We start from the raw sequence: 23,562 nt of genomic DNA, 5'->3' as shown, positions 1-23,562 counted from the left end.
CAAGAAGGTTTGTGGCAGAGCAGGGAAGTGGACCCGGGTTCCCCGAGTCCCAGATCAACACCTGCACTAGAACTGGGCAAGAAGAGACAGAACCACCCCCCCACAGCCCAGGAGTTCCAATAGCCCAGGGGTCAGGACATTCCCCAGGGATGTCGGAGACCCAGGGTCAAGTCTTTGCTCTGAATCAGGCAGGGTGGGACGTTGAACCCGGTTCTGTCACATCCCAGGTGAGCGCCCTAACCACTGGGCTAGCGAGTCGGCCCCTATTTCAGTCTCATGCAGAGTGAAAACAAATTCCAAAACCTCAGAATCCTTTCCTGAGGAATCCTCACCCAGCATCCTAGGATCCTGTTGGGAAGAAACAGTTGACTCCTTTGCCTGCCCTTTAACCTCCATCCCTCAGCTGTTGCTGAGACTAATGGCGGGAGAAGGACACCTCTCACCAACAGATGCAAGAGGGAGAGGGGAAGATGCCGTCTAAAGAGTAACAGGGAAGAAATCTGCTGGAGAGGAGAAGCACGTGAATGACGTTAAAAAACAAAAGCTGTTACTTTAATTACGGGCTTTCTGCTTTAACACTGATAGTATTTCTCACACATTCATCAGCAAACCTGGTGATAAATCAATTGTGAGTAGCCAGGAGCTGCAGTCTGGCTCCTTCCCTTCCCTGTTCTCAGTCCCCTCAGAGCTCTCGCTCCATTAGTATGCAGTCCGGCACTGCCAGTCTGTGCATTTCACAGCGGCTTTGGACTGAAGCAGATATCAAGCTGATGCCCCCACCGCAGATTTCACACGGCCATCTTCGGCAGTGAAGAAGGGAGGGTCTAGCAAGGGAGACAGAGAACGTGTGTCTGTCTTTCGGGGCATGTGCAGGAGTATGTTGGGGGGTGTATTTTGACATGTGTGTGCCTTTCACGGGCGGCTGTGCATTAAGGGAGTGATTATGTTTGTGTGCCTCAGGGCACAGCGGGACGTTTATTCCAAACGGATCGGTGTACCTACCTGCACGTGTTCCAGGGTGACTGTTGTTTTCACTGTATTTCAGGTTGTCCGTGTGCGCGTGTTTCTTGGGGCTGGGGCGGGTTGTTGGAGCGTTTCCTTTGCCTCTCCCTGCAACCATGTGGTGTGAGTGGAGGGTAGCGTGCGTGGTGACAAGGCTTGCGTGTGGTGCTATCCCACTGGGTGGGCAGGATTGTGCAGAAGGGAGCGGGGGTCTAAAATACTCCAAGAGGAAATCAGCATTTACAGAACACTTTGTCTCTCTCATCACACCTGTGGCCAAACAAATGCCAAGCTATAGTCCATAGAAAGAAACAGCGCCAGGGGGATATTTATGATGGGTATCTTCCCTTCCCTCTTGGCTGTCACCTTGCATTTCAGTGCGATCACACAGAACAGACCCCACCAGCCCTTTCCCCCCACCAGGGTGACCCACGTCCAACCCTGGAAATAAACATCCAGCTACAAATCTTGTTCCCCCCTCTCCTCTGGTGCTGCCAACATTGGCCCATTGGGAAACCTGACAGGTTCTCCATGGGACCACTGCATTCGCTTTCCAGGAGCCTCCTGGAAAACTGGGTAGCCACAAAGAAGAGTCCTCTCAGCTCCCCCTCGCACCCAACACACACACCACCACCACCACCTTCAGCTTCATCTGCAGCAGAGTAGCAGAGAGACCACCCCAGGGTCTCTGGTTCTACCATGATGCCCTTTCTCCTTGCCTGTGCTGAGACCTCGGATGACCTGACCCACTGCTCTGATTTACTCAACTGCTGTGAGAACAGAAAATGAACCCTAAAAAGACTCGTTTCCTCTGTCACATCCCCCACCGATCATGGACTCGGACTCCTCAGTGCTATCGTAACCCCCATGAGCCACAGCTCTGCAAAGCACTCTCTTCCACTCCACAGGTGGCCTCCCATGTGAACGGCCTAGCCGAGCCAGCGCAGCTTGGCTGAGCTGGGAAGGAGTTTCAGGGCTGGAGACGCAGGAGGTGCTCCAGGGCAAGATAGAGGAGCACTAGCAGAGCTGTTTGGTACCTACCAGACTCCTGGTCCATCATGGCCGCATGCAGTAAATACACTAGCCACGGGGCATCAATCAGCCCCTGGTGCTTTCCTTCAACTCCGTGTAAGTACTCCCCAAGAGTCAAAGGCCTTATTTTATTCCATTCCCATCCTACTTCATTCTCTTTTTATAGTCTTTTCACTCCCCCACCCCTTGGTCTTTTTTTGGTGCATCTCAGCTCCCTGTAGCAAAATCTGCAAGGCATTGTGGGAGAGGATGGCCCCTACTCTGCCCAGTAAATTACTTTACTTTCCATTTTCCATTAACCCTTTCAGCGCTTTATGGACATACAGCAGAGCAGCCCCTGTATCCATATCTTCAGGGACGTCTGTCGGGATGGCTTGGAGGATTGATAATGGGGACGTGGTCTTTCACCTCTAGATCACTGGCTCAAGTCCAGACTAGCTCAGTAGAGTCATTACCGTCTGCCGGTTGGTGGCCCGGGTGAAATTATGTCATGCTCTCAGTCCAATTCCTAGTGGAACAAGTGTCCAAATCACATTCCCACTGAGCACTAACTGGCCCGCTGATTGGCACTCTCAGCAGAGAAGTGAAAGACTGAAGAGACACTCTCCTTCCAGAGCAGGGTGGGAGGTGTCCTGAGGGGGGAATATAAGAGCAGCTCACACTGCCACAGTGTGCATTGTACCTGCTCTGTGCATAAAGAGACTATCTCAGAGCTGGCTCCTCCTACCAGCAAGAAATGCACATTTTAAACCACACAGTCATTTTCAAATGTAACAGACAAGGGGGAAGGGGAGTGTCCTTGGAAGAAAGGGAGAGTGTGTCCATTCCCCACCCCTTCCATCCCACCAGAACCCCACCCACACAATGCTGCGCTCCTGTACACACACAATTCTCCTGCTAGAGGAAAGAACAAACCGCACACGACGGACTTTAGCTGCATCACGCAGTGCCCGGCTGGAAAGGAGTCAGACGCTACGGGGATGAGGATCGGTGCAAGAACCAAACCAGACTAGAAAAGAATCCCAGGGTTAAGGGTCGTGTGCCATGGAGTTGGCGTATGACCATGCTGTGTGTGGGGGGGTGTTTAGTTATTAAATTCTCCTCTCAGAGAGTGCCTGCTCTGGGCTATCCGGCCCTGGGGACCCTGAGACCACCAGCCCTTCCCTGGCCGGGAATCACTTGCACACTAAATAGCTACTAAACATTTTGCTGCCCCTAATAACGTGCTCCACTGTGTGGCCACCTGTTCTGCTGATACAACAGTGCCGGCACAAGTGCCACTTACTCCTGATAAGCCTGGAAACCCTCCAGGAGAACCCAGCATCAGAAAGGAGAGCAGCAAATCCCAGCAGCTCCAGCACCTCAAATCCGCACCCTGCTCTCCTGACACTGCACGCTAGACAGCAAGCCAGGCTCCCAGCCTCTCTTCATCACTGAAACCACCAGTGCCTTCCAGCCCCTTTCCGACCTCTGCATTACAGGTGTAGATTTCCTATTGATTACCCGGCTGCCACGTCATGCCGGCTGGATCGCCAGCCAGCCAGGCCCTGGCAAAGAGAGTTTTTTAGGTTTTGCTGAGCCTTGAAGATGGAATGAGCAGGCTCCCATTAAACTGCACTCCCTGTCCCTGGAGATCAGGATATTTAGAGTCCACATAGAGGCTTGGAAATAATGTTTCCTCTTTCTAGGGGGCAGACTAGTGAGAAATATTTTAGGAGGGAGAGAGCTGTCATATTGCTCTCCTCCCCAGATGGTCTTTTTCCAGCATTCTCTCTCTCTCTCTCTCTCTCACACACACACACACACCCCCCCCCTCTCTGGGCTTGACGCTTCCCTTGAGGATGATCCACACCAGGCCAGATGTCAGGATGTGGGCACAGGTGTTTTCTCCTCGCCTTTCGCTCCACGATCCAAGCAGAACACTGAATCGCCAGGCCTGGCTACCTCACTGCAGATGTCGTTAATTTCCAAGTCCCAGAGTTCAGCCCTCCCTCATCCCCTCCAACCGAACTCAAGAAGACAAATTCCCAAAATTTATAGCAGCTGCAGCCTGCTGCGCTCCCAGGCAGTCTTCCCCTCCCCTCCTCTGTCTTCTCTAGCATAATCCTCAGCTCCAGAGCTCACTCGCAAGCAGCCCTCTCACACTGTTAAGGAGGCCTCCCTGAGTGTGATCTTTTGGTACCAATCTTGAAGGATTTCAGTGGGAATCATTCAAAAGGTGTTTGTTGCCTCTATCAGGAGCAGGCCCCAGAGAAGCAGAAGCAGCTGTGAGTTCTGGGCTTTCCATTCCACCCCTTCATTTCTCCTGTGGCAAAGCACACGCCCTTTGCAACCCACGGTCACTCATGTAACAGTCAGTGAACAGATGATTAGTTGCTAGCGCTCTGCTCCCCGAGCTCCTGCTCTGCCCTGGCCAGCAAAGCTGGCCCTGAATCCGATGCCGTTGATACATTCCACCCTGGCAGGAATGGGGTCCCAGAACTCAGGCACCGGTGTTAACCAGACACCGGACCAGCAGCCACCAGGCACAACAGGGCAAGGCAAGGTCTATCGATACAGGCACAGGGAAGCCAGGACTCCTGGGTTCCATCTACCTATATGGCTCTTGAGCATCTCACCAGCATCAATGAATTTACCCCTCGTAGCCGCCCTATGCCGTGTTCTCTCCATTTTACTGATGGGTAAACCGAGGCACAGTGCAGTGAAGTGACTGGCCCGAGCAGGGAATTGCATCCATGTCTCCTGAGGCTCAGTCCAGTGCCTTAACCACTAGGCCATGTTTCCTCTGTTACAATCCCCGCCACTGCCTTTCTGTGCAAGTCATTGGGCAAATCTCTTCATCTCTCAGTGCCTCTGTTTTATCCCACCGGCACAACGGGGATTGTGCTGACCTACCTCACAGGATAGCTCGGCTTAACGTGGGACTCACTCAGGGATTCCAGCTCACATTGGCTCAGTTTAACAAGCAAGATGATGCTTTGCTATCCAGCAGCCAGCACTCCAATCTGCCCCAGGCTCGGAGAGCTGAGCAGGGCTCTTCCTCGACTGGACTCGGCTCATAGAAATCCTGCCATTGGAACCTAGCAAAGGACAGTTCTGACACTGATTCTGGAGTTAGTACAGACTCCAGCTCTCTCCTTCATCACTGCAGCGAGCAGAACGAGCTGTGAAAACACCCCAGGAGCCGATTTGGGCAGTTATCGGGGGCCTTGGTTATCTTTTTTGCACCCTGTCACAGTCCTGACCATAACAGCTCTCAAATTATATAATGCCTGTAAAAACACCTTGAGATCTTGCATAGGCAGATGAACTGCATGACCTCAAATAGGCCTTTTCCATCTCTAACTCCTTCCATTTTATCCTGGGATGAAAGGAGCTCTATTAGGGAAAGCATCGGCATTATTAGATTTCCTTAGAGTCCTAACACGCAGATATTAGATTATTACTGCAGACACGTTTCTGAGGCACTCATCACCAGAGTATCTGGGCCCCAATTACACAGATTTAGAGATAAAAAATGCTTCCCTCAAGAAAGAAGGGAACAAAACACTACGGCTCGCTTGCTTCCCCTCCCGGCCCCTCTTCAAAACATGCTTCCCCCTCCCTTCCATCTCCCGCTGCAGACCTGGCGCTGACTAGAAGGAGGCTCTAGGATTGATAGGCAATCCTAAATCTTTGAAGCATCTGAAGCAGTGAAACCTTTTCTGCAGAGAGCTGGATGAAAAGATTTAAATGTGCAAATGGACATGAAAAGATGCACGCGGGAGGAGGGGGGAGGGAATGTAGGATTCCTCCTCTTAAAGGATACAAGATTTGCCAATAGAGGAGTTGACCTATGGCTCAATTGCAACTCTCCCAGATCATGCTTTAGAAGAAGACAACCCTCCTTCATATTTAGTTATGGGCAAATTGTGAAAGCGTCAGAGTTCAGGTTCGGGTCAGACGATCGTCCTGCATCCCCCGCCCCCATGAGTTCTATTACCGGAGCTTCTAGCAACCACAGCTTAGAGGAGTGCCCCATTGGTAGGTGATGTACAGGTGCAGGCCTGATGAACTTACGCTCTAAATAGACAAGACACAAAGGGAGAGAGAAGAACCAAGGAAAGTAACTTGCCCAAGGACACATGGCAGGTCTGGGGCAGAGGTGGGACAAAGCCTGGTCTCTTGCTGCCCAGTGCAGTGCCCTATCCACTGGACTATGCTGCCTTACCCCTTTGGTAGGAAGGTGACTTCATAACAACAGCTTTTATTGTCCGATAAAGCATTGTCTGGTACTTCCTGCTTCCGTATGGGCTGGAAATACCAGACCAATGGGATTTGCTAGTTCCACCAAGCCCTGGGTAGAACTTGGAAGCTGATGGGCAGTTGTGAAAGTGAAAAGCAAAAGTTTACTTCTTTGAATCTCGGCAAATAGTTTCAGGGATTCGGGGTCAGCTCCAATTTTTGTGTGACGGTTCAAACTGATGATTCGATCAAAACCAGTTTGCTCATCTCCAATCTAACCCAAGGTATTCGGATACCACAGTCAAATGTGCCTTAGATATGTAGATAGATATATGCCATACCAATATTCATTATCTCCCCCTTTTACAGATGGGAAACTGGGGTACAGAGAGAATAAGTTAAATGGTTTTCCCTATTCTCCCAGCAAGCTTGTTGCAGTGCTAGGAACAAAGCTCGGGTCTCCTGACTCCTAGAGCTGTGTTTCAACTACTAGATCACACTCCCTCAGTGACACACCTGCAGTTCTCAGAGCCAGGCTCAGCTTTTTAACAGCAGAGGGCCCTTCAGGGGAAGGATCTAGGCCGGGCCAAGCTGCTCCAGCGAGTTGAGACCATTATGCAAGTTCCAAAAGCTTCAGCTCATCAGGAACGGCACCTAGATTTTAATAAGGAGCCCGGCAGCCACGCTGGATCAATTTCCAAATTTCCCTCCGCTCCCAACCCCCTGGGGAGCTTTGCACCAAGACCCACGCGTAACTCAACTGTTCCACTTATAATGCTGACCTAGAGCCCGCACTAGGCCTTCCCTCCCCAATCCCAGCTCCTCAGACCTCAGGCTTAAGCCCAACAGAATCACTCTTGGAGCCCTAAAATCCCCTCCTATCCAACAACTTGGGAGTCCCTTCAGAAACAGGAACTCAGTGTCATTCAGTGGAATTCACCCTGCAGAGCAGCACGTCCCCAGGAGGAGGGTAAGGCTTTAGGGCTACTGAACTGTTCCTCGAACACTCCAACAGATGGTATGTTCAGAGGGGTGGGGGAAAGAGTTAAATGATGCCGTGCAGAGCATTTCTGACCTCCCGCGGTTCTTGGGGGAGAGAGAGAGCGAGAGAGCGCGTGTGCGCGCGCATGGAAACTCAGGATTTTTTTACACCTCTTCGCTGGCCTGCGCGAGTTGCAAGCCCTCCTGCCAAAGCAGCTCTCGCCCCCTGCAAACACCTCAATAGTGCTGCGATGGGGTCTGCCAGGCAGTGCCCGAGACGTTGCAGCGCCAAGTACAGCACCTTGGGAGTTAAATTTTTAACATGCAGAACCCAGAGTGCCCACCTCATCAGCATAAGAAACCCTGACCCACTTGGAGAGAGGCCATGATCCTGTCATCTGCCCTGCAGGAAAGGCCTCAGGAGAAATCAATGCCAGGGAACAGATGGATGGGGGAGCCTAGATTCAAAGAGGCTCTAGTGTGGCTGATGAGGCTAAGAATAGAGTGAGACAGAGAGGCACCAGGCAGCCATGGTCATGTAATAAACTCTGCAGAGCGACAGCAGGATGGGAGGCCATCGCCATCTGAATGAGTTTCTATTTCTCAGCCCATTAGGCTCAGAAAACCCAGAACATTCCCAATACTTTCCCAGTGATAAAACAGCACAGTCCCATCCCAGCAGCCCTGGCACGTCACCCCCTGGATCTGGGCTTTGGCCAGGCTTGGAGGGTGGGGTCTAGTGTGGAAGGGGGCAGGATCCTGGGAAGAGAGCAAGGAGGTTTGCCAACACTAGAAAAAGAAAGGGGGTAGGTATGATTTGGCAGGAGGGTAGATCTTCTGGGCTCATCTTGGCCAGAGCAGGAAGCGCTGCTGATCTACCAGACCGTGCAGTCCCATTGAAAGCTCTTATCAGCACTGTCTTACACCCAAGCCAACTAAGGGTTTGCAAAAGAGGGGATGAATGAGTGCACATGCTCGAACCACAGCTTCTCCTCCTCTCTTTGTACGGCTGATCGGAGGGAAAGATGCGTCTAAGGTGGAATTGTCATCTAACCCGAGCACTGAGCGTTTGGAGAAAACGGAGCCAGGATCCGAATCGTCCCCGGGATTTTGCTTTGGCAAAGCCAAAACCTGACGGAAGAGATTTGGCACAGCCCAACCCGCTCCCAGGGTGGATCCATGCCTAGCCAAAGGGAATCGCTTGAGACATGCTTCTGAGGAATATACGCCCCAGCAAAACAGCAAATCAGCAAGGGGGATTTCATGTACGCTTAACCCTATTACTCTGTTGGCCAGATTCTAACTCAAAAGGGACAAATCAAGGAATAAGATACTTCTCACTGGGAATAAGGGTGGCACTGTCTGGACCTCTGTTTGTACAGCGCCTAGCACAATGGACCTTGATCCCAACTAGGACCTCCAGCACTACCAAAATAGGAACAACAACACTGTTAAGCAAACGGCAAAATGGGCCACTGCCATGGCTTTTTAAAAGTTAAGGGCTTCTCTCTCTCGGACAGGGACTCAATTGGACGTTGTGGAATTGTGCCACGCTTGTTGTGACAGCGCCGTCTACGTTCATTGCAAGCCAGGCTACCAGGGGTCTGTCTACACGGCAAAGAGTGGCAGAGAGTCTCAGAGCCCAAATCTCTGTAGACTGGGACTCACGGGGCTCACGATACAGGGCTAAAAATATCTGTGCCAATGTTCCCGCTTGGGCTGGAGCTCAGGCTCTGACGCCTGGCAAGGGGGACGGGCAGGAACAGCTCCACTGCTACTTTTAGCCCTGTAGTGCAAGCTCCATGAGCCAGAGTCTGTAAACCTTGACTCTGAGACTTGCTGCCCTGGCTTCTCCCCCGCCACTCCCAGTGTTGACGTATCCCAGGAGGCCCCAGTTCATCAGCACAAGGAATCCCAACCTACTTTGGGAGAGTGCTGTTGTCTCAGCAGAACCATGGGCCTCGACCTGCCATCTAAGTCAGGACTTCTTGTAAGGAACAATAGATGGTGCCGCTCTCCCCCACATAACTGCTTGGGCCAAGAGGCAGCCTGTGCTGTGCACCCTCAGCCATTAATGAGGAAGGGAACTGATCTGGAGAATATGCTACTTGAATTTGAGCTGGAGTCCAGCGAGTGAGCTAAAATAAACCCCTCCTTGCATAAATACATACACACAAGTTTCTAGGCACAGTAAATTATTGCTTCTTGGAGTAGCTAGTCTTGGAACCCACCAGGGGAGAGACAATTCTTGATTTAGTCCTAAGTGGAACACAGGATCTGATCCAAGAGATGCATATAGCTGAACCGCTTGGTAGTAGTGACCATAGTATAATTAAATGTAACATCTTTGTTGGGGGGGGGGGGAGGGGAGACACCAAAGAAGCCCACCACAGTAGCATTTAACTCCAGAAAGGAGAACTACACAAAAATGAGGAAGCTAGTTAAATGGAAATTAAAAAGGTACCGTCACAAAAGTGAAATGCCTGCAAACTACATGGAAAACACTTTTAATTTGAGCCTCTATTATAGTGTTTTTAATGTATACCCCAAATTAAAAAACATAGTAAGAGGACCCAAAAAAGTGCCACCATGGCTAACCAATAAAGTAAACGAAGCGGTTAGAAGCAAAAAGGTATCATTTAAAATTTGGAAGTTAAATCCTACTGAGGAAAATAGAAAGGAGCATAAACTCTGGCAGGTCAAGTATAATAAGGCAGGCCAAAAAAAAAAAATTAAGAGCAACTAGCCCAAGACTCAAAAACATAATAAAAAAAATTAAGTAAATCAGAAACAGGAAGTCTGTCAAACAATCATGGGGGCCACTGGACGATCAAGGTGCTAAAGGAATACTCAAGTAAGATAAAGCCATTGCAGAGAAGCTAAATGAATTCTTCCCACACCTGAGCCATTCTTTTTAGGTGACAAATCTGAGAAACTGTCCCAAATTGAGAGGTCAGTAGAGGAGATTTTGGAACAAATTCATAAATTAAACAATAAGAAGTTACCAGGACCAGATGGTATTCACCCAAGAGTGCTGAAGGAACTCAAATATGAAATTGCAAAACTAGTAGCTGTAGTACGTAACCTATCATTTAAATCAGCGTCCGTACCAGATGACTGAAGGATAGCTAATGTGATGCCAATTTTTTAAAAGGCTGCAGAGGTGATCCTGGCAATTACAGCCTAACTTCAGTATGAGGAAAACTGGTTGAAACTATAGTAAAGAACAGAATTATAAAACACATAGATGAACACGATTTGTTGTGGGAAGAGTCAACATGGCTTTTGTAAATGCCTCACCAAACTATTAGAATTCTTTGAGGGGGTCAACAAACATGTGGACAAGGGTGTGGGCCAATGGATATAGTGTACTTGGACATTCTGAAAGCTGTTGACAGGGTCACTCACCAAAGGCTCTTAAGCAAAGCAAGCTGTCCTGGGATAAGAGGGAAGGTTCTCTCATGGATTGGTGACAGGTTAAAAGATAGGAAACAAAGGGTAGGAATAAAGGGTCAGTTTTCAGAAAGAAGAGTGATAAATAGCAGTGTCCCACAGAGACCTGTACTGGAACCAGTACTTTTCAACATATTCATACATGAGCTGGAAAAAGAGGTAAACAGTGAGGTGGCAAAATCTCCAGATGATACAAAACTACTCAAAATAGTTAAGTCCAAAGCAGACTGTGAAGAGCTACAAAGAGATCTCACAAAACGGTGATTCAGCAACAAAATGGCAGATGAAATTGAGTGTTAATACATGCAAAGTAATGGACATTGGAAAAAATCCCAACTATACATACGAAATGATGGGATTTAAATTAGCTGTTACCACTCAAGAAAGAGATCTTGGAGTCACTGTGGATAGTTCTCTGAAAACATCCATTGAATGTGCAGTGGCAGACAAAAACCTAACAGAATGTTAGGAGCCATTAGGAAAGGGAGAGATAATAGGACAGAAAATATCATAATGCCACTATATAAATCCATGGTATGCCCAAACCTTGAATACTGCATATGGTTCTGGTCACCCCATCTCACAAACGATATACTGGAATTGGAAAAGGAACAGAGAAGGGCAACAAAAATGATTAAGGGTATAGAACAGCTTCCGAATGAGGAGAGATTAAAAAGACTTTTCAGCTTGGAAAAAGTGGGGATATGACAGAGGTCTATAAAATCCTGAATGGTGTGGAAGAAGTGAAAGGGTTATTTACTCCTTCTCATAACCCAAGAACTAGGGTCACCCAATGAAATGAATAGGCAGCTGGTTTAAAACAAACAAAAGGAAGTATTTCTTCACAGAACGCACAGACAACCTGGGGGATTCCTTGCCGGGGATGTTGTGAAGGCCAAAACTAGAACAGGGTTCAAAAAAGAAGTAGTTATAAGTTTGTGGAGGATAGGTCCCACCAATGGCTATGAGCCAGGATGGGCAGGGATGCAGTCACATGCTCTGGATGCCCCTAGCTTCTGACTGCCAGAAGCTGGGAATGGGCGACAGGGGATGGATCACTTGATGATTACCTGTTCTGTTCATTCCCTCTGGGGCACCTGGCACTGTCCACTGTCCGAAGACAGGATACTGGGCTAGATGGACCCGTACAGCCGTTCTTATGCAGACACTCACCAAGAGCTTGCACACACTCACAGTGTGTTCTCTTACTCACACTCATGCATTGTCTGTCTTGTCACACACACACCCATTCTCTGCTTCACCTTCTCCTCACTTCCTCCCCCCGCAGTCACACAGATTCCTGGACACTCTCTCTCTCTCTCACACACACACACACACACAATGTTCCCCTTCTATGCTGCTAATCTCATGCATGAGTTCCCACAGAGCGACTCCATTACCTGCCTCAGCATCTGTGCTGATGAGAAAAAATAAATTTAAACACATAATCTGGCTGCACAGATTTATAATGGAGGAGACAAAGATTTCCCAAAGATTCGAAGGCCCAACCATTTCACCTGCCCTCTCAGCCCCATTCCATTTGTGAGCATCGCAGCATGCCACACATACTGAATGCGGAGAGGCAAAACACAGGAAGCCCCATTTAGTTCCTCTGTTTTATTTATTGATCTTTCCGTTTGAACTCCCACTTTCTTCTGCAGAGGGAGCAAGAGGAGCATCTTTGTGCCTGGAGGGAGGGAGACACCCCTAGATGGGTTACGGGTAGGAGACCTTCCTTTTGAAGGTGCGGCTTCAAATGCAGCTTGCAGGAGGATGGCTGGAAGCGGCTAGCATTGGAAAGCTGATCAGTGGATTACCGTGAACTGCATAGGTGGGTTTCAATACAGGTCCAGGTGCTTGGACACTCTGGGCACAGTAGAAGATTTCCTCTGGAGTGGTGTCCATATAAGAGTGATTGAACATGGCATCTTCCTAGCTAGTTGATGCCTCACAACACTTCCATGGGATAAGTAGCAACACCGCCACGTGATATAGGAGGAGGCTTGAGACACAGAAAGAAGGAGAAGTGACTTGCCCCCGGTCATACACTGTGTCTGTTTCAGAGCCATGGCTAGAACTTTTCCCAAGGAGACCTGGATTCCCAGCCCCATGATCAAACCCAGGCAGTCTCAGAATAAAGCACCTCGCCCATAGACAGCTGGAGCAGAGAGGGTAAAGGCTGAATGGGTCACTGGAGCTGAAATGCGGAGTTAGTCCTGGAGGGGATGGGGTAAGGGACCAAGGCCGGAGGCAGAGTGGGGGAAGTTTGCTTGGCTGCTGCCTAGGCTGTACCTGTCTTGACAGCCCTGGAGACTGCAATCTAGCACCCTTCCCCAGGGCTACCATCACTTAAAAATGAGCATCTTTCAGAAAGACAGTGGCTCTCTCCTCTGCTCGGCTCTCCCTCCCTCAACACACCATCTGCAGGCGCATTAACATGGATGGCAGCGCCTGTCAGTGGGCTGACAATAGTGAGATTTCATTAGTGCCAAAAATCTCCCAGAACCCTCTATGGAACTAACCCCCGCCATCCCCCCGCGGGCTCATTCACATTCAATGAGACTCAGGCAACCTTCAGTTGATGCCAGGTATGGCAAGCACAGTGCACCACTGAGCCCAGAGCCGGGACCAGCTCCCCAGGCCCTTCATGCCGCAGGATAGGAGTAACTCCAGTTCGCTTTGGCGGAGTGACTCATAACCTGCAGCAGGCGTGGGCCTCTTTATTCGTCTTTGCTTCCAGCTAGAAGCCACAGCAGAAAGAAAGGAAGAAAGATGCAAGAACGAAAGAAAGATGCAAGAATGGGGGAGACAAAGAGACCATCCATGTAACAAGCACCAGGATGATATCACTGCTCTGTCATTTCAGTGGAACTCAGATACCCCAGGCTAGCACTGGGGAGACACTCGCTGAGCTGTGCTTGGGGACCGAGCCCTGCTTCTCTTTCTAACAGAACTGAGAGATGCGTAGCTAGAACTGTGCCTGTAGCGTTGACTAATCCTTAACTGATTAGGCAGGTGCCCACTTTGTATTCCGCATACGCAAATACGTGCTGCTTCCAGTAGCAGGGTTGTCCCCCCTGTCTTTCTCTCATGTCTTCACCGTGCACGGCCATAAAAATTCAGCCCTGACCTCAAAGGGAGAAAGAGTTTGTTTTTACCTTCAGCCGGAGATCCGAGGGGGAGGGCATCAGAGCAGTTCGGCTGCAGCGGGACGGATAAAGGAGTAGAAATGGGGCACCTGTTTTACGGGAGAATTGGAAGCTCAGAGAAATAAAGGGCCGGCAGGTAGGGTTGGACTACGCATGTTCACAAGCGGATGCCACACCTGCTCCCACGGCTCTGCCAGTGCACCTGAGCTGCAGCATTCCCTGCCATTCCAGTCCTGGGCTCCCACCCCAGCACTCCCAGTGCTGCGTCCTCAGCACTGCCCACACACCGCAGTGCCCTTCCCGAACACCCCAGCATCCAGCTCTGCTGATGCATCTCCACATCCCCCTGCTGCAAGCCTGCCTCGTCCAGTCCTCGGACAGCTCTGTCAGCGCATCTCCATCGTGACCTGCAGCTGCCACCACTATCCCGGTCCCCATCCACGGTCTCCATGTGACTCTGCTAATGCACAGGGCTCCTATCCGCAGTCTGGGGGTGTGCACTGCTGAGATAGCTCACATACCAAGAAAGATCAACCTAAGGGGACAATTCAAACCCAGATCTCAGGATGCCAAAAGCTGGTATTCACCACTCAGGCACCAGATATGGGCAGCTGGCATCTCCCTATCTTGCTTTTCCCTCCCTCTCCCCTGAAGCTGTCATGGCATGGATTCCATGCAACGGCATCACAAGGTAACTCAGCCACACAATCCACCCTCACATCCTACAGGTGAACAACAAATCGAACTCAAAGTGCTTTATGGAAGAGGGCAATACCATGATCCCCATCTTGTAGATGGGGAAACCGAGGCAGAGAGCGGGGAAGTGACTTGCCCGAGGTCACCCAGCAGGCTAGTGGCAGAGCTGTGAATAGAACCTGGGTCCCAGGCCTTGGTTTATCCACTAGGACACACTGCCTCTCACATGGATAGCTGAACAAACATGGCCAGTCTATGCAAATTCAGCCTGGCCAAGAGAATGGGATGAGCTCCTGGTTTACAAACTGGTTTAAACAGATCTGATTTTCCTCACTGACAATATCCATGCATTGACCTTTCAGCACCTGGACTGCTGCCCGGTAGGTTGCCTCTCTCCCAGTTAGGAGTGTAAGCACTTTGGGTTGGGGATCTTGTCTTTGTGCGGTGCTCTGATACACGGGAGGCAGCCTGCTCCTGTTCGAACAACTGACCGGAAGGCCGGGCTCCTACTTTTGCTCCGTAGCTCTGCCACCGACTCCTTGGGGAAGACGCATAGATCCAGATTTTCAAGTGCCCACTAATGTTGGGTGCCTTGTTTTTAGGTGACCAGTTCAAAACTGGAGCACCCACAGCTCCCATTAAAACACAAGACACCCAAAATTAATGCAAGGCTTAACTTTTCGTGCCTCAGTTCCCCAAACATATTTTAATTTGCAATGGAATAGAGCAAGGACAGGGGAGTTTTTTTCCTGAGACAATCATGGTGTCACCGATAATGTGCACATAAATATCTGCTACCAGCATCTGCTGAGAAATACCTTGCCTTCTCCAGGCAGAGAATTAGAATCTAATAATATCCCATCTGCCCCCTACCCCCCTTCCATTTCCCCCTCCCTATTACCGAGCCTGACATTATCCGTCATCCTCCCTTTGTGTTGGTGAGAATTCGAGCGCAGACACGGGGAAATTAATAATAATTGTTGTGTCAAAATGCGGGATGTAATCAGGATGCGGCGTGGAAGCGAACACAAACACAAACAAATGGTATTTATCCTCTCAAAAGACCCCTCCCTCCCCTTCCCTTGGGGCCACCAATAATAATGCTCACGAAAGAGATGAATCAGTGCTAATATAGGGATTAAGGATGGATTCCAACCCCCAGCCCGGGCTGCAATAGAGAAAGCGCTCTTAATTGAAATTAGAGCTGGGATTTCTGTGCCTCTGCAGAGACGGGTGAAACCCATTGGGGCTAAACAGAAGGGAAAATAAAAATTAGCATCTTTATTCAGACTCCAGCAGGAAGGAGCAGGGAGGGAAGCGTGGTGGAAAGCTTCTCTCTGGTTTCAGCACACCTGGTTTTCACACCGCTATGAATTCGCTTTGGCGGGTCTTGCTTTGGGCAAACGTGCAGCCAGACTCACTCAGGCCGGCCAGCGTTCTGCTCTCGGTTCTCACCTCAGAAAGGTCCGTGCTTCTGGAATTCAAACGCCTGGTTCATAAAGGGTTTTTAAAGATCAAGTTGAGTCACTAACATTCAGACCAACCCACAACTGAAGCAACCAGATGGGCTCAGGGGCCTGTCCCCGGTCCTCTTCCAAGACCCAGAGTTAGACCCCAAGTTACATGAGATGAGCGGTCTTCATCCGAACGCCACAGAGGATCATCAACCTGCCCCAGTCACATCAACTACAACAAAAAAATGTCAGTGCTTTAGCTCTCCCATTGAATCCAGATGAGAAGCCAAGATTTAAAGTATTGGACTGGGTGTCAGGACTCCTGGGTTCTATTCCCCCTTCTGCCTCTGACTCACTGTGTGATTGCCAGGATACTACATCCTTCTGTGCCTCAGTTTCTCCATCACTAAAATGGAATTAACACCACCCACTTGACAGGCACATTGTGAGGCTTAATCCATTTGCAGTGCTTTATGTTCCTTGTATATAAAGGCTTGCAGAAGGGCCAAGTATCATGACTGAAAAGGCTCAGGGTTCGATTCAAGTACAGGTCAGTTCTTATTTTAGTCAAAGCAGACTGTCTGTCCGTAGCGCCTGCTCAGGTCAGTTCCTGCACCCAGCCCCTCCCCAGCTCAAGCTGGAAAGAGATGTACAGTGGTATCTACTTCTAAAGGAATGATGCAATGGAAAAGGGAGGAAGGAGGTCGTGTGGTTAAGTCACTGGAAAAAATGCTGGGTTCGGTTCTCGGCTCTGCTACAGACTGAGGGCAAATGGCCTGAGGCCAGATTTTCAGAAGAGCTCTGCTCCCATGGAGTCACCTAAATAACTAGCCCGCTTTCTTAGCACAGTCGGAAATCTGGCCTTACTTTGGTGCCAAAATGGAAACTGAACTCTCTTTGAATATCTGGTCCCAGTTGTGAGGTCTGAACACTTAGAAATCTGGGCCTTGTTGTGTGTGCCTCAGTTTCTTTACCTGTAAAAGGAAATGAACGTCCTTCCTCTCTCTCACCCTTTGCATATCTTGTCTAGTAAGACAATATAAGCTCTCCGGGACAGGGTCTGTCCTTTACCAGGTGTACACCACAGCTAGCACAATGAGGCCCTGATCTCACACTAGGTTTATGGGTACTCCTGTAACATAAATGGCTAATAATAACAGTGGAAAACTCTGCCTTCCCGTCCTTAAGCAGTGGACAGCAAGGATGGAGTGGAATTGTTTCATGTGACCCACAGGGGCTATAACTAAACAGACAAACGTACATATCACCTGAGTGACAGTTTCTAAAGCAACCTAGAAGCCAGCTATACCAATTACTGGGAACAATAGGATGAAATTGCAGAAAGGGAGATGAGAAAGAGAAAAAGACTGGATGATCAAGTCCATCTCCTGAAGGAATAACACAGCACCGTTCCCACCAGCAGATGGCCCAGGCTTGTTCTTGGGATGCTAAATGCGGTCTTTCCTGTCCCCTGGGAGACAATTTGAGTCAAAGAAATTTCACCACCAGGACCAAGCTATCTCCATGAGATCCTGGGACATCCTGCTTGCGGTTGGGCTGGGCGCACTGTCACGGACTCACAGATCGTGCCCACTCTTGGCCCAGTGCGGTCCGTGGGGGGTGCTCCTTTCAGTGCGACAGCCCTTCTCGGGGGTCCACTCTCTCTCGGGGTCAGGCCCCTCCACCTCCTGGAGCCGCACCTCTCTGAGCCTTAGCATGTCTGTCTCTGCCGTGGGTCCCCTCAGGGAGTCCACTCGCTCTGGACCCCTGGGGCCTCCTCTCCTCGCTTCTGTCCTCTGGCTAGAACCGGCTGCAACTCCTGAGCTGGGTCTCCGGGTCGGGGTCTCCGGTCATCGGTCGCTGGGTGTCCATCCTTCAGGCCATTGGCTGGGGTCCCACGTTCCCTTTCCGGTCCTCTGTAACAACAAACTCCCTCTCCCCTCACCTCATTAAACCAGTAACACCCAGGGAAACTGAGTCCCACCCCCTCCACATGCAAACCATTGAAACCCCACCGAAAACAAGAAAACAAACAAGAAAATCCCCCACTTCGTCACACGCACCATGATAATCTCTTGGCTGTTGCTTCCAGGAGGCTACTGTGGAAAGGAAAGCTAACTGTAGGGAGCTATCCAAACTCTTACCAACCTGCTGAAAGTTGTTGGGTTTGGTACGAAGTCTGGGGAGCAGTTGTCTCATTTTGTTCATTATTTTGACCAGAGTTCTTTATTTCGTGCTTTTTGGACAAGCCCCCTGTGAGGTAGATCAGGATATTGCCCCCCTTTCAAAGAGGGGAAACAAGCACAGAGCTGAAGGGACTTCCCAAGAGGTCACAGAGTGGAAAAGCTGGAGAAGAAAACTGTGGTGTCCTGACTCCCCATCCTCTGCAATTAATACTAAACCCAGGTTCCCTCCCCGAGCTGGTTTTCCCATCCCTGTCAACAGCGCTTGCATCATGGGCATCAACAGACTGAATTGACTCCAGTCCCTGCCCCGGGCTATATTGCTGCTTCACCAAGAGCTGGCCCTGCGCCTGCGCGATGCCTCCAAAGCCAGCGGGTCATAGCGCGAGCTGGTCAGAAAGCAAAGAGGGAGCGGGGCCAAGAAAAGCCAGCCAGACGCCGCTGATCGGCAGCAGTCCAGCCAGCTCCCCCGTCCTCCTGGGATTCAACGGAGTCGGAAATGCAATGAGACAGTCAGTGCCTGAGGACAAGTGTAGCGGAGGCTGTGGCCGGATCATGGATTGTTGCAGGCATGAAAATTCATTCATATGAGTTTGGAATATAATACCTGACACAAGATGCATCACTTGCTGCCACGCTGCAATCCCAGATAAGGACACAGCAGTAACAGATGGAGGAACAAGAAACTTATCTTGTTAGGTGATGGATTTATCTCTCTTCCCCCTACCCTTCCCTACATATTCCATAGCATTTAGCCAGCTAGATTCCTGACCGAGGCAGCATATGGGGAGTGAATAGATTGCTTCCTAACCCACCCCACCCCTTAATTCGATAAGAACCAGAGTGGCAGGTGAACAGCTTGCTGTGTTAGGAAAAATTCAAACAGTCTTCTTTATGTGTGTCACATTCTTTGCCCCCCTGCTCAGGGCATGGATGCTAGAGACAGGGAGGCAAAGGGCCAGTGCCCCCTTTTTAAACAGGGGGGCCATGACACCCCACTTTTGAGGCACTGAAGTCAGCAGGGGCACAATGGGGGAGGTCAGCCATCCGCCTCTTGACCTCTAACCAGAGCTGGGTGGCATAATGCTGGAGCCCCTTCCTAGTTGGCAGGATGGAGGGGTGGCTGGGCTAAATTGGAGTGAGTGGCACTGTGAGCTGGCTTGGCACCCACTGGCTTGGCAGTCCTTCCTGTGCCCATAGCTCACAGAGCAGACTGGCATAGGGGATCTCAGCAGAGCCCACTCCGGGGGCTGTCTCTAATGAGATGGATCTACTCAGGCTGTGGGATGGAAATGTATGTGAAGGAGGCCGTGTTGGGGGGGGGGGAACCTTTCTCGGGCCAGTTCACGGAGGCATGTGGCTGTAGTTGAATGCCTGGAGGGGTTCTGGGGTAAATGACTAGGCAGATGGTTCTGTCTGGCAATTCCCTTAATCTTATTAGTGGAGGTGATCAAAATATTTCATTTGAAACTTCCCCCTCCCTCTCCCCCCAGCAAAAAAAAAAATGGCCTTTTTTCTAAATGAACATTTAGTGGAAAATTTGGAGGTTCTCAAAATGTTCAAAAAAAATAAAAATAAAAATAATAAAATAAAAGGTAAACCTGTTTTTTCCTCCTTTTTTGGTGTTTCCCCCCTTTTTCCAACCTCATTTTCCCACTGCAAAAGGGAGGGACGGTGGGAGGAAAAAATTAAAAAACAAGACCAAAAAAACAAAAACACCACACAACCCACCACTTTTCCCATCAAAAATAGGGGCACTTGGAAATGGTGGGTGGACATTTTTAAAAATGAAGACTTTTAATGCACCATTCCCGCCACGGTCCAGCCAGCCCCCGTCATAAACCCACATTCCCCTCCTCCCTGGTGAGCTTCACTGAGGCACTGCCGAGAGTTGTATCCATCTGGGAGGATGCCGAGCCCGCCTCAGCAGACCACCTGAGCCTCTCCTGGCTTTCCAACCATCTTGGCCAGCCCCTCCACAAGAGTTCCAAGTGCTTCATAGGTGCCTACAGCTGTCACAACTCTCTCCCCAAATGCCGCCACCCTGACAGTCCCCTTCTCAGCTGATTTTTCCCCCCTCCCCAAATCTCACAACAACGCTCACGCTACCGTCCCTCTTTAGCCATCTCTCCTTATGCCTGCTCCCTGTTGCTTGCCCCAACACTCCCTACATCTCAGCTGCCAGCTCTTCCCAAGACAAGTGCCCTGCTGCCAGCTCCATCAAAGAAACCTGATCCTCTCTTGTTCCTCAGCTGATGGGACCCCTCCCAACCAGGCTGCAGACAGATCTAGCCTCATCTCTCAGCCCTCAGCACAGATCCACCTTTCGCATACACCAGTGCAGCTCCTCCAGCGGGGTGGAATTACTTCCACTGCAGCTTTTTCCAACCCACAATGGCTTTTTTGAATGATAGACGTTTTAGTGTCGGCAAACAAAAAAACCAAAACAAACAAAAAAAATCACATCACTCCAAATTTTCTAGTTCTTCATCAAAGCAAAACTATTTCACTTCCACTGCATTTAAAAGGCAGAAAAATGCAATTTTCATTTTTTGTGGGTTTCCTCTGCCCTCTTTTCCGGCAGCGGGGGAAGGAAGAGAGAGGAGGGGGACAAATGAGTTTTGGCGAGGGGGAGGTAAACACTGGCAATTTTTCATTTCCAATTGAATCAACACAAAACAGTCCATTTCAGCCACAATCAACTGAGCCCACAGATTCCATGAAAAATGTCAAAGCACAGAAACATTGTTTTGTTTCCTTCAAAAATTTCCTTGGAAACTAATTAGCGTTTTCCCAACAGGCTCTAATAACTCCAGTACTTCCAGAGAGTTATGCCTTCCGCAGCAGCAAGTCTCAGCCAGCACCCCAAAGGTTAACTTGCCATGGGAATTCTTGGTATGACTCGTGATACAGAGCGACACGACGGTCACCACAGCCCATGGTGCTGGCTGCAGCCACCGCCAGAGCTCACTGGAGGTACTTGTGGCTGAAAGTTTCTCATCCACGGCAACATCACCTGCAGACCCACGGGGGAGTGGAAATAAAAGCAGATGTGCACAGCTGATATATACTATCGGAGCTAACGGGATTTTCCAGCTCCCTGCAGATCTGTGCACTGGACTGCTGTGGATAAGTATAATAGAGTATCCAGCACCACACAATAGTTCTCACAGCAGCACCGTTTCTGCTGGTTGCAGCAAACTGCGGGGAACGATTGGATGGTGATGGATGCAGAATGCGTCCAGTCGGCAGCATCCTGCCTGGCAACAGTGCACCAGGGGTGCAAGTGACGCTGATTTGCAGTGGGTTGCAGTGCCCTGCAGGGATATGGTGCATCGGGGCACTGGGGATAATGACGGGGCTCGTAGTAGTGAAGAGACAGAGAAAGCCTGTTGGATCAGGGATTCTCCCCTGGAGAGTGTTATGCACATTGCTTAAGTGCTCTGCTAGGTCTCAAAGGGGAGGGTCCCAACCTCTCTCCTGTAACATCCCTGGTGAAGCAATGCTGCCGCTGCACTACCAGGATCACGACTCCCCACGCCCTCTGCAACAGTGCAGCATATCAGGCTGCAGTATCCTGCAGGGAGACCGAGTATTGTCATGCAGGAGACAGCGCTGAGCAAAGGCATGCGGGGACAGAGACCTTCCCAGCTGTCTTCTGGGAAGAGTTAACCTGATCGCCAGTGGACTCAGTTATGGCGGTCACTGCTGCTTTTCTGCACTGCTGACTAGACAAGCCACACTCTCTCTCCAGGACTCTCATTCTCTCCTCATGCTGCCCCCTTCCCCCCTCTCTACAGCGCTCTGGTTTGGATCAGCCCAGGGCTCCCAACCCATTAATGTACCAGCCCCCCAATGCCGAGCGGGGGAACGGGGTTTCTAGGCCAATAGAGTCGGCTGGGTGTTATAATGAACCAAACACACCCTCCACACTGACCGTCTGGCTTCATGTTCCAGACCCCTCTGCAGGGCCAGAAGGCTCAGGTGCGGAGATGAACGGCAGAGAAGCTTGGCGTGTTTCGGGGGGGGGGGGGGGGGGAGTTGGTTCAGACCATTATACAGCCACGAGCCAGGCGGCTAGTCCGGACGTCAGCCTAGCCTTCACCTTAGTCCAAGCCCATCTCTAGCCCTTGCAGGCGCCATTGTAGCATTCAGCTGGCACGGCCCAAGCTCCACTGTGCTCTCCCAGCTGTTCATTTCCCAGCCTAGCTACTAGCCTGCAGGCCTGATACCACCACAAGGGGTCTGCATGCATCCTGAGAAGGAATAGAATGGGAACTGAATTGCATTAGCCACCCCTGTCCCTGTCTCTCTCCAGCCCTGCCTAGATCTCAGAGGCAAAAAGGTATACAATCCAATGGGAGACTCCTGGGTTGTGTCCTCCCTATGTGACCCCAGGACAAGTCTCTCAACCTCCTTGCCTCAGTTTCCCCATCCGCAATGCACTTCAGCGGAGCCTAACGAGGCTTCATTCACAAAGCGTTTTAAAACGCTTGGCGATCCGGGCCTGAAAAGAACGATAGATGCACCAAGCGCGGCCAACCATTCTCCTCTTACATAAATCAAGCAGCCCATTCCAAGCTCAACAACTCGCATTATATCCAGACAACGTTAAACAACCACTACCAACAATCCCAACCCCCGCCAACCCTGGGTGACGTGTCCTGCCGATCACAAAGCGGCTCGGCGGTCTGGCAGCAGCAGGCTGAGTCGCGTCTCGTAATTGCGAGGCCAGGGTCACCCCTTACTAAGAAATAACCCCTGCCCGCCAAGCTGACATTTCTTCCTCTGCGGTGGTTTTCCAGGTTGGCCCTCCTTAATCCCTCAGAGCCTGCTAATGGGCTCCCCCCTCCTTTCCCCACCTTCCTCAGACGGCATCAGTCACACAGGAGAAGGCCAAAGCATTCTGCAAGGCTCCGGCATAGATGGCTCGAAGCCTCCGTTTGATCCCGGACTGCCTCTGATCTGTCACAGCCTCTGTCCCTCCATCCCAAAAGGACATCAGAAGCCAGTCCTGCCCCCACGCCCTCTCTCCCATCAACATGCAGGCCAGCCTGTGCCCTTTTTAATGCTGTCCCCTTTCAAGCAAAAGTTCGCACCTCGCTCCCAGTTATGGCCATGTGCCGGAGGTTTAAAAGCCTCAGGTTGGCCAGCGTCTTTTTTTTTTTTTTTTAAGTCCCCTCCTCCCTTCTCATGAGGTTAAAAAGCTAAAAGACCAACTCGGAGGCAGATAATAGAGTGACAGCACCTCATAAAAAGGAAGCTGCAGCCTTCGAGAAAGCCGGCGTATGGTGCATTAGGGATGGCTGTCGCAGCAGCTGGGAGTAATAGTGACCCTCTGAACTCAATTTGCTCCATGGCTATAAACCTAAAGAAACACTCTGGATG

General features: G+C 50.4%; 1 protein-coding gene across 1 annotated transcript in view; it reads right to left on the bottom strand.

Moving 5' to 3' along the window:
• Positions 1-23,562, bottom strand: part of NTM (neurotrimin) — a 676,988-nt gene that overhangs the window by 610,850 nt on the left and 42,576 nt on the right. The window lies entirely within an intron of this gene.

Source organism: Trachemys scripta, chromosome 21, assembly GCF_013100865.1.
Source record: "Trachemys scripta elegans isolate TJP31775 chromosome 21, CAS_Tse_1.0, whole genome shotgun sequence".
NCBI classification, from domain to species: domain Eukaryota; kingdom Metazoa; phylum Chordata; order Testudines; family Emydidae; genus Trachemys; species Trachemys scripta.
Note: the sequence above shows the minus strand (reverse complement) of the source record. Positions and strands in the feature narration are given on the sequence as shown.